General features: G+C 62.4%; 1 pseudogene across 1 annotated transcript; it reads right to left on the reverse strand.

Moving 5' to 3' along the window:
* Positions 1-1,081: 1,081 nt before the first annotated feature.
* LOC308241349 (ubiquitin carboxyl-terminal hydrolase isozyme L3-like) lies at positions 1,082-6,533 on the reverse strand (annotated as a pseudogene). The gene is made up of 2 exons: positions 6,254-6,533; positions 1,082-1,728 (listed from the first exon to the last, which is right to left on the reverse strand). The product of its transcript is annotated as a ubiquitin carboxyl-terminal hydrolase isozyme L3-like (transcript).
* Between the last annotated feature and the right edge of the window lie 3,172 nt (positions 6,534-9,705).

A 9,705-nucleotide genomic window follows, 5' to 3' on the forward strand; every position in this document is an offset into this window, starting at 1 on the left:
TGCACAGATTTCGTGCCCTGGGCCTCTAATATAATTATATGTAACTAGAAGCCCAGTGTGCGAAATGGTGCAGCCCCGCCCACCCATGCGCCTGACCGTGCACACAGCTTCCTGGTGACCGGTCTTTGGTTGTTACGGCGTTACGACCACTGGGTTTTTATTATACAGATATACACAATATATATAACCTTACAAGGAAGGAGGCACGCTTTTTTTTTTTTCTTTTCAGAATTGTGGTTATTATATATACCAAAAATTTTAAAAGCCTTTTCTGGGTGGTTGAAGGGTAGAGTAAAACTTTATGTAATAGCTGATAATGAAGATTTTGGAGGATCCTTTTTTTTTTAAATCCTCACTGGAGAAATGAGGATATTTTTCCATTGATTTTTTAGAGAGTGGAAGCGGGGAGAGAGGAGACACACACACACACACACACACACACACAGAGAGAGAGAGAGAGAGAGAGAGAAACATCAATGTGACAGAGACAGATTGATTAGGTGCCTCCCACATGCACCCCAACCGGGCGTGGGGATTGGACCTGCAACCCAGGTACGTGCCCTTGACCAGGAATCGAACCGGAGACCCTCCGTGGTGCAGGCCAATGCTCTAACCACTGAGCTTGCCTGCCAGAGGGCTGGAGGATTCTGACTCTATACTTTCGGTGTCATGAGCTGATGTTTTCTAAGATAAAACATAACAAAATGAATTTTTCTAAAATATTACAGCAACAATATTTTAATACAGCAACACTTTAACATATAAATATTATACTATATAAGTATATGTAAGCTCTAAATAGTACATGCGGATTAAAATAAGAGGGGCGCACCAAATAAAATAGTGATCAGGTTAAAGATCCTGAAGTCAGCGGGATAAGTAGCGTTCTCTTTTTTATTTTCAAGGTTTAATTCACATAAAGTTTAATCAGTCAAGTTAATGAAAGTATCAAAATTTCTGAGTTAGTGTCTGGCAGCAGGAATTAAATTTTTGTTACAAATAATCCAGTGCTTGGTGTTTCCATTATTGACCGCCCTACGTTGCAGGGAGAGCAGTCGCATTGACTCTCCGTTCCCCAGGGTCACGTTCCCTCAACTTCTTGCCAGCTTCGATGGCGTCCTGGAATAACGCTGCAGCGCCAGCTTTGCCGTGGTTCACTGGCCATGGCTTCGGTCCGTCTGATTCCGAGAGGCCCGTCTGCGTGAACGAAGGCGACAAAATGAAGATCTACTTTCTCAGCTGTAGTTGGTGCCTCGGGCCGACCTTCACGGGCGCTGGTCCCACGAGCGACTCGAGTAGCGTCCCAGCGGTCCGGGGGCCCGGCTCGCTCTTCGGGGCTCGCTGACACAGCTGCCTCCAGGGACCATCTCAAGGTGGATCCGGGTTCAGATGCATCTTGTCTTCACTGCTGGCCGCAGCGTGGGTCAGGCCAGCTGCTCCACAGGCATTGCCGACTGCGAGCTTCATGAAATGGACCGGGGATTGAACATCTTGTCCCTGAGATTTTATTTTTCCCTCCTCTTCTGTTGTGGATACGTCATCTTTTCTGTGAGAGGGAAGAGAAGTCACACTCACACACGGGTCTTGGTGCCATGCTAAGGAGCTCAGGATCCATTCCGCATACATCAGCACATCGTCCTTGAGGATGTGGACCTCATTGTCTGAGAAGCTGGTTGGTGACCTCGCGATTGGCCTCCAGCGGCGGCCAGCGGAGTCGCCCCGTGGCACCTCCGCCCGGCCGCCCGCCAGCTCTAGCAGAACTCTTTTATTTATTTATTTATTTATTTAATTTTTTATTTTATTTATTTTTTAAAATATATTTTATTGATTTTTTACAAAGAGGAAGGAAGAGGGATAGATAGTCAGAAACATCGATGAGAGAGAAACATCGATCAGCTGCCTCCTGCACACCTCCCACTGGGGATGTGCCTGCAACCAAGTCACGTGCCCTCAACCGGAATTGAACCTGGGACCTTTCAGTCCGCAGGCCGACGCTCTATCCACTGAGCCAAACCGGTTTTGGCAGAACTCTTTTAATAAGACTTTCCAGGAGACAAACACGATTACAGTTCAACTAAACGCCCAGGTCCCCAAGCCAAGGCAGCGAGGAGCCTGCGCGTCCCAGGGGAAACGCACCCAGAAACCCCGGGGCAGGTCGTGGGGGGCAGCAGAGGCTGGGGACCATGAGACCGCGGTGGTGTCCCTGGGCCTCGCCTCCCGGTGCCTGGCAGGGGGCAGCGGGGACAAGGACTTCGCATGGAGGTGGCGGGTGTGGGGTCTCACCCAGGCGGCCAGGTGCTTGGTGGCACCCTGCTGGCTGTGCAGTTACCAGTCTGACCTCTTCCCTCCTCCGTAAAATGAAGATAACGCCCCGTCGGCGTGGCTCAGGGGCTGAGCGTCGACCTGTGAACCAGGAGGTCACGGTGGATTCCCAGTCAAGGGCACCTGCCCGGGTGGCGGGCTCCATCCCCAGGGTGGGGTGTGCAGGGGGCATCTGATCCATGATTCCCTCTCATCGCTGATGTTTCTCTCTCTCTCTCTTTCTCTCTCCCTTCCTCTCTGAAATCAATAAAAAAGTATTAAAATTAAAAAGGCGCTCTGGGTCTGTCAGGAGTGGCAACAGCTCGAAGTCCGATCAGCAAGGAGCATAAGGACACCCTGAGGCATGTTGGGGGGCGGGGAGCAGGGGGCCATGTGCATCAACAAGACTGTGCCTCCTGCGGCTGGGGTGAGCGACCCGGACGGCACCCCAGGGAGCAGGTGGTGGCGAGGGGGCGTGCAGATCCGGCTGCTCCTGGGGGCGTGGGAGCTGACCCACCCGCCTGGGCATGGCCTCGGCCACCCTGCGCCCCCTCCCCATATGCCTAACGGTGCCCTGCTCGGCGGGGTCTGCGTCCTGCCAGGGAACAGCGAGCTAATCCTGCCGCACGCCGCTTGCTAACGGGATTAGGGCGGATGGGCCTCCTCGGTCAGCATATGCTCTCCTGCCAGGGGCCTGCTGGGCCGAGGCCTCTGCCAGAGCGAGGGCTAACGGTCGGGGTTGCAGGCCGTTGGCGGGGGTGGGGGGGGGCGGTGTGGTCGGTCCCACGCCCTGTCACCCGCCCAGGGTACTCAGCACAGAAGTCAGGCCGAAGTCTCCCAACTTACTCATCCCTCCACACCCCCAGCCCCGGAGGAGAAACAGCCATCTCTCCATGAATCACCCCGTTCATGCACCATTCCTGCACCTCGTGAGCCGCAGAGATCCCCGTCACTTGTTAGGCACCTGCTGGGCCCGACCTGTGTGCCGCTGCCTCCCTTTCTCCACAGCCACCTCTCCGAACCGAACAGACCAGGGCCCTTTTTCCGTATTTTGTTTTGTTTTTTTAAATTCTGGCAAAACACACATAACATAGCATTTACCATCTTTTAAAAAAGGTATCTTTTCATTGATCTCAGAGAGGAAGGGAGAGGGAGAGAGAGAGAGAGAAACATCCATGATGAGAGAGAATCACGGACCGGCTGCCTCCTGCACGCCCCACACCGGGGTCCAGCCTGCCACCCGGGCCTGTGCCCTGACCGGGAACCGAACCCTGACCTCCTGGCTCATTTGATTCCAGGAGGCAGCCTATCAATAATTCTCTGGCATCACTGATGTTTCTTTCTCTCTCTCCCTCTCTGAAATCAATAAAAATGTACTTAAAAATACAATAAAATATAAGATAAGCCAGGCCGGCCTCCCAGCTGCCCCGCCTCCTGTGGTCACGCGGCCTGTGTGCTAAGCCAGAAGGCTTCCCAAGGGGCCAGGCTGTCTGTCCATCCCACCCCCCCCGCCCCCCGCTGCAGACAACAGGTCCTCCAGCCACGAAGGGGGCGTCGACGAGGGCGTCCTGCCGCTGGGACCTGCCCCGGTCACGCGTGGTGCCTGAGGTTCCCGTCTCCGGGAGGAGGGCTCCCTGCGGATGAAACTCCCGCAGAGAAACCTCACTTTGCAGAGACAGAGCTCCAGACCGGGGTGGCAGGAGGCGTGGCTGGGGTTGCGGAGCGCCAGGCCCTGCGCCCACAGTTCTTCACACAGAGAGGAGCCAGCGGCCAGCCTCCGGTGCCCTGGTTTGGGGAGGAGCCGGGGGCCAGGGGATGTGCAACCCACCGGCCAGCAGGGGGCTCTGTGGGCTGAGGGACTGGGGCTGGAGGCGGCGGAGAGGGGGATGCTGGGCCAGAGGACGCTGTGTCCTGCGGTCCTCAGAGGCGCCCCTGATGCGGGGCCGGGGGTGGGGTCTGATTCGAGCTGGAACCCCCAAATGAGTGGCTTCAGGGTCATCAGTGTCCCTGCTGCTCACTCTCCGCTTGGAGCCCAACCCCAGGACAGTGTCCCCGCCGTCCTCCCCGCCGTCCTCCTGGCCTCCCCGCCGTCCTCCTGGCCTCCCCGCCGTCCTCCCGGCCTCCCCCCTCCCGTCCTCCCGGCCTCCCCCCTCCCGTCCTCCTGGCCTCCCCCCTCCCGTCCTCCCGGCCTCCCCCCTCCCGTCCTCCCGGCCTCCCCACTCCCGTCCTCCTGGCCTCCCCGCTCCCGTCCTCCCGGCCTCCCCCTTCCCGTCCTCCCGGCCTCCCCACTCCCGTCCTCCCGGCCTCCCCGCTCCCGTCCTCCCGGCCTCCCCCCTCCCGTCCTCCCGGCCTCCCAGCCATCCTCCCGGCCTCCCCCCTCCCCCCTCCCGTCCTCCTGGCCTCCCCGCCGTCCTCCTGGCCTCCCCGCCGTCCTCCCCGCTGACCTCCTGCCCACCCTGCCGTCAGCCACCTTTCCGTCCCCAGCCTTGCGAAGGCTCCGCCACTGGCTGTCCTCCCTCCGGGCTGTGACCTCCCCTCTGTGCTGCACCCCCGTTCCCACGGCCTTCATTGACCTCCCAGAACCATGGGGCCCATCGGGCCTCTCTCATGCTCCCCACCCAGGCCCTCATCCTGAAACGTCCCCGCACTCGGTTTGATCTGTGGCTGAAGCTGCGGACTCGGGCCCCACCCTGGGGTGAGGGGCGGGGGCGGGGGGGGGGGGCGGGAAAGAGAGGAAGCCTCCAACGCTGGCACTGAATGTTCCTCCCACTTGTGCGGGGGCCGACAGCGTCCCTGGGCGATGCAGGTCTCACACACCGCCTTCCGCACCCCCTTTCCCAGACGCCAGTGGCCGTGTCGTCGTGTTGGGGTGCCAGGCTGGCACCAAAGAGTCGCCCCCTTTGCTTTCTTACCCGGCACTGGACCCTTCTCCCCAAAGGGGGTGTCGTTTTCTCCTCTTCCTTTTAAGCGGAGGACCCTGTGCTGTTGCCAGCGTCCGGGCGGAGGCTGTGTGCACAGAACCCTAACCCTAACCCTTGGGTCCGCCGGAACAGGGCTGGGGAGCCGCCGGGCCTCTGGGACCTGCAGGCCCTGCACCTGCCGGAAAATGCACCTGCGGCCCAACGCCAAGGGGTGTGCTCCGCGGGCTCACGGTTAAACGCACCGCCGGCTGTCTGACGGTCTGCCCACTTCGTCCGGTTCAAAGACAGACCCGGGCGCTCAGACAGACAGAGGTGACCCAGAGCCGGAGCCCCAGCTAGGCTGGCTCCCCGCGGCGGGCAGAGGCCGCGTGCTCTTGGGGGGACACTGAGACGCCCTCCCGAAGGGCACAGGAGCGCATTGCCAGCCCTGGCCTGGGACGCCCACGCACGCCCGTTGGCAGCAGCGGGAGCGGCCGGGCCTCCCCCAGGTGCGGGGGGCTCTCCGCTGTCCCCTCGGCAGAGGAGGCACCGGAGGAGGCGACGTGTTTGAAAACTGGGAGGTTGTGATTTTGTTTCTCTCGTCACGTGAGGGAGCCGGGCTTGGCGGGAAAGGTGAGCTTTCTCGGGAGCTGAGCGAGTCGGTTCACGAACGGTGCTCGCCGCTCCGATCTGTGCAGAGGTTGTAGCTGATAAAAGCGCCCCGTATTGCCAGCCGGCACGGCTCAGGGGTTGGGTGGTGACCTATGAACCAGGAGGTCAGGGTTCGATTCCTGATCAGGGCACAGGCCCGGGTTGCGGGCTCCATCCCCAGCGGGGGGCGTGCAGGAGGCAGCCGGTCCGTGATGCTCTCTCATCATCAATGCTTCTCTCTCTCTCTCCCTCTCCCTTCCTCTCTGAAATCGATAAAAAATATTTAAAACAAACAAACAAACAAAAATAAAATGCACAGGAGTCGGGACAGGAGGCCTGAGCCACGCTGCTTTCGGTCTGTCCTTCCGCCGTCTCCCTGTCTGTGATGAAAGCCCCCCCACCAGCCGCGGGGCTGAGGGGGGTCCTGTCTGGAGAACGATGCTTCTCCCACAAACTGGCCCCTCCCCGGGACCGGGCGCCGGGGTGCAGGGCCCGTGTGAACAGTTTGCCCGTGAAGCGGGCCTTCAGGTGGCACAGGCTGGCTGTCAGTGACTCGCTGGGCGAGCGGCGAAGGAGCTGGCAAACGCGGGCCTTCTCGCTGGCAGGGAGGAGAAAGGGGCGCTTGTCTCGGGAACCTCGGGGGAAAGCCGGGCGCAGGTGGGCCCCGGCCGCGAACCGCATCGGAGGCCAGGCCTGCAGGTGCCGCCGGGGCGCCGGGACGGGCTTCCTGGGCCGGGCGCGGGAGGAAGCGGCTGCCAAGCCCCCGACAGAACCGCACTGTTGTTGGCGGGGGGATGAGAAAGCTGTTTCAGGGCTGTGGACGGATCTGGGTGGCTTGCCACGGAGGACAAAACGTCCCCTGTGAGAGGCCATTGACATAGGCCGATGTCACTCGGGCTCCGGGACCAGACCCCATTGTGCTGGTGTCCCCGGGCAGCGTGACCGCCGGCCTGAGAGAGAGGCTTTATCTGGAGGCACACTCGCTCGTCCCGGGATGGAGTCATCGCCTGTGCGCGGACAATGTTTCACTGTGACGGGGGAGCCAGATGGCTGGGCCGCTGGCAGCCCCCGGCAGCACGGAGTCTGTGGCGGGCGCAGAAACAGCAGCTATTGTCTGCTGCTTGCGCGGCTCCGGTGCCCACCCGCTCAGAGACAAGCGTTTCATGATGGCGAGTCTCGCTGGAAGACTCCGGGAGACAGCATCCAGAAGGAGCGGCCTCCCCGTAGACAGCCACAGCCTCGCGTTCTTAAAGCGCCCGCCCCCACCGCCTCCCCGCCCCACCTCCTCTTACGGGAGCGAGGGCTCCGGTGTCTGTTTCCTTCCCACCGCAACCCACTGCAACCCACCGCGAACGTGACCTGGGACCCTCATGCAGGGAGGTGCCCGAGCCCCGACGCTCGGACCCCTCCGAGCCCGAGCAGGGCCACGCAGCCTCCCCGGGCACAGAGCGCGTCTCCGAGCGGTTTCGGGATTTGTTCTCTCCCCGCTCTGCCCCGGTGACTCCTGACGCCTGCAGAGAGCGGTGCCTGCAGTGTGGGGGGCGGGGGGGGGGGGCCCTCTCATGGGCTGAGCTGGCCTCACACGAACACCGAGCACACAGCCCCTCTGAGCCTCCCTTTGCCGGCCAAGGGCCGTGGGGGGATATTGGTCACATCGTTCACAGGCCGTGCCACTCTGTCCACTTAGACGTGAGCCTGCTCTAGGTGGCCAGACGTTGACCTGGCTCCCCCTAATGCCTGGGCAGGGCCGGACCCAAGGGTCTTGCGGCCTTGCACGGCCCAGGGGCCGGACGTCCCCCACCCCTGGCTTACAGGGTCACTTTGTGAGCCCGAGGCGCGTCGTGCCGCCTCGCCCTCCTTTCCGGCCGCAGCTCGTCTTTCCGAGCAGCGCGCTGTCCCCGAGCTCGGCCCAGCTGCGGCGGGGGCACCCCAATGTCAGCGCCTCCGCTTCCTGCCGCCGGCGCAGCCGGGCCAACCTTGCCTGGCAAGGAGAAAGCCTGACAGGTTTGGGCCGTGTCCAGACCTCCTCAGAGCGCTGTCAGCCAACTGCCTGACAGTCTATGCAAATGTATGCAAATGAGGGGACCCTGGCCGAACACCTGCACGGAGTGACCATCGCCCTCCCGCCCGCCGGGCCGGCCGCCCCGGAACTGGGCCTCCAAGGCCGCGCGGTGGCTTTCTGTCAGCGGATTGTGCGCCTGTCAGCAGGACGCCGGGCGATGAGAACCCTCCTCTTTGTCCCGAGGAGCCACGGCCCCGCGCAGACCAGCGCACGCCAGGCGGTGGGATGGCTCCCGGCCAGCCCTTGTGAGCCGCGCTGTCGCAGGCCCGCAGCCCGGTCCTGGGTGGGAGGACGTAGCGTTGGTGGCGGGCAGCCGGGCCAAACCCGCTCTCGAGCAGCTGGTCTTGGCCACTCCGAGCGATAGCATGTCCTGGATGTAAAGAGCCGAGCAAACCTGCAGGGCTGTCAGGGGGGCAGGAAGGGAGGCACCTCGCGGGAACGGATCGCCGGCCGCACACACCGCCCCAGCCCGCGGGGAGGCGGCCAGGCGTGGCTCCCGCGCCCACGGGCCCGGGCATCGCGGCCCCATCTGCTCGGGTCGCCGCTGGCCTCTGCGACCCCTTTCAGAGCCGCGGGGACCAGGCGGTGACCGTGACTGAGGAGCTGGGTGGGGCTGCGTGGGGTGAGTGTGGCCTCTTGGGAGGTGAGACAAGCGGCCCGTAGCTGAAGGCGGTGGGAAAGCCTTCGTGCGGGGCGGGGCGCACACCCAGGGCCCCCGGATCCACCCTCGGCCGGCGCTGCGCACCTGCTGCGCCCCCTGTGCCCTGAGCTTTGGTCTCCGGGGCAGTGGTCTCTTTGGAGCGCCCGAACCCCGCCGCTCAGCCCCGGCCTCCTCGTGGCTGGAAGGACCTGGGATCTGGGTGTCTTCTTGTGCATTTGGGCCGCCTGGCTGGACACGACCTGCATGGAGGACCCTTTGTCCTGGGGACAGGTCCCTGACCACCTCTGGCCGGGGACTCACAGGTCACTGCACCGGCGTGGACGGCGGGCCCAGGGAATCCACGCTCCAGAGTGGACTTTCCCCTGAAGCATCATGTCGCCACTCGTGCAATCCCGCGATGACCCGGGACTCCCTTGCGTGTGAGGAGAAGTGGGGACCACAGTGGAGGCCCGGACGTGGGGCCGGCCGTCTCTCCCGCTCTCCAAGGAGAAAGCACTGGCCTCCCAGGAGCTGCTGGAATAATGTTCTCCGAGGCTGAGGGCGTGCAGACATCCCTCCGGCCGCCCCGAAAGGGCCCCGTGCATCGCCGAGGGCCCAGCAGGCTGACGGGAGCCAGGCGCGTGCCCGCGAGCATCTCATGTTGGCATCAGCACAGCCCCGTGCCCAGGGCTGGTGGCATCAGGGGCTTGTCCAGATGCCGATTTATTCGGAGGGAGGAAGCGGGCAAGCTCAGCTGGAAGGGCACACGAGGTGCCCGCTCAGAGCCGGCACGGGGCATCTCCTTACAGACACCGAGGCACAGAGGCATCGGAGAGCCGCCCTCGGGGCACGCAGTCGTCCGCTCGTGGTTAACAATAGGACCCCAGCCCAGCCCGAGCCCCATCCGTGTGCCTGCTGTCCCCGAGGGCACACAGCACACACAGTGAGGAACACGCTGAATGAGGCCCGAGAGACACAGCACAGGGGGGCGTCCCCGGGGGCAGAGGTGAGGGGCTTCGATTAGAATACAGCAAGGCCCGGCTGGTGCGGCTCGGCGGTTCAGCGTTGACCTATGAACCAGGAGGTCAGGGTTCGATTCCCGGTCAGGGCACATGCCCAGGTTGCGGGCTCGATCCCCAGTAGGGGGCGTG

This window comes from Plecotus auritus, assembly GCF_963455305.1.
Source record: "Plecotus auritus genome assembly, chromosome: 2".
NCBI classification, from domain to species: Eukaryota; Metazoa; Chordata; class Mammalia; order Chiroptera; family Vespertilionidae; genus Plecotus; species Plecotus auritus.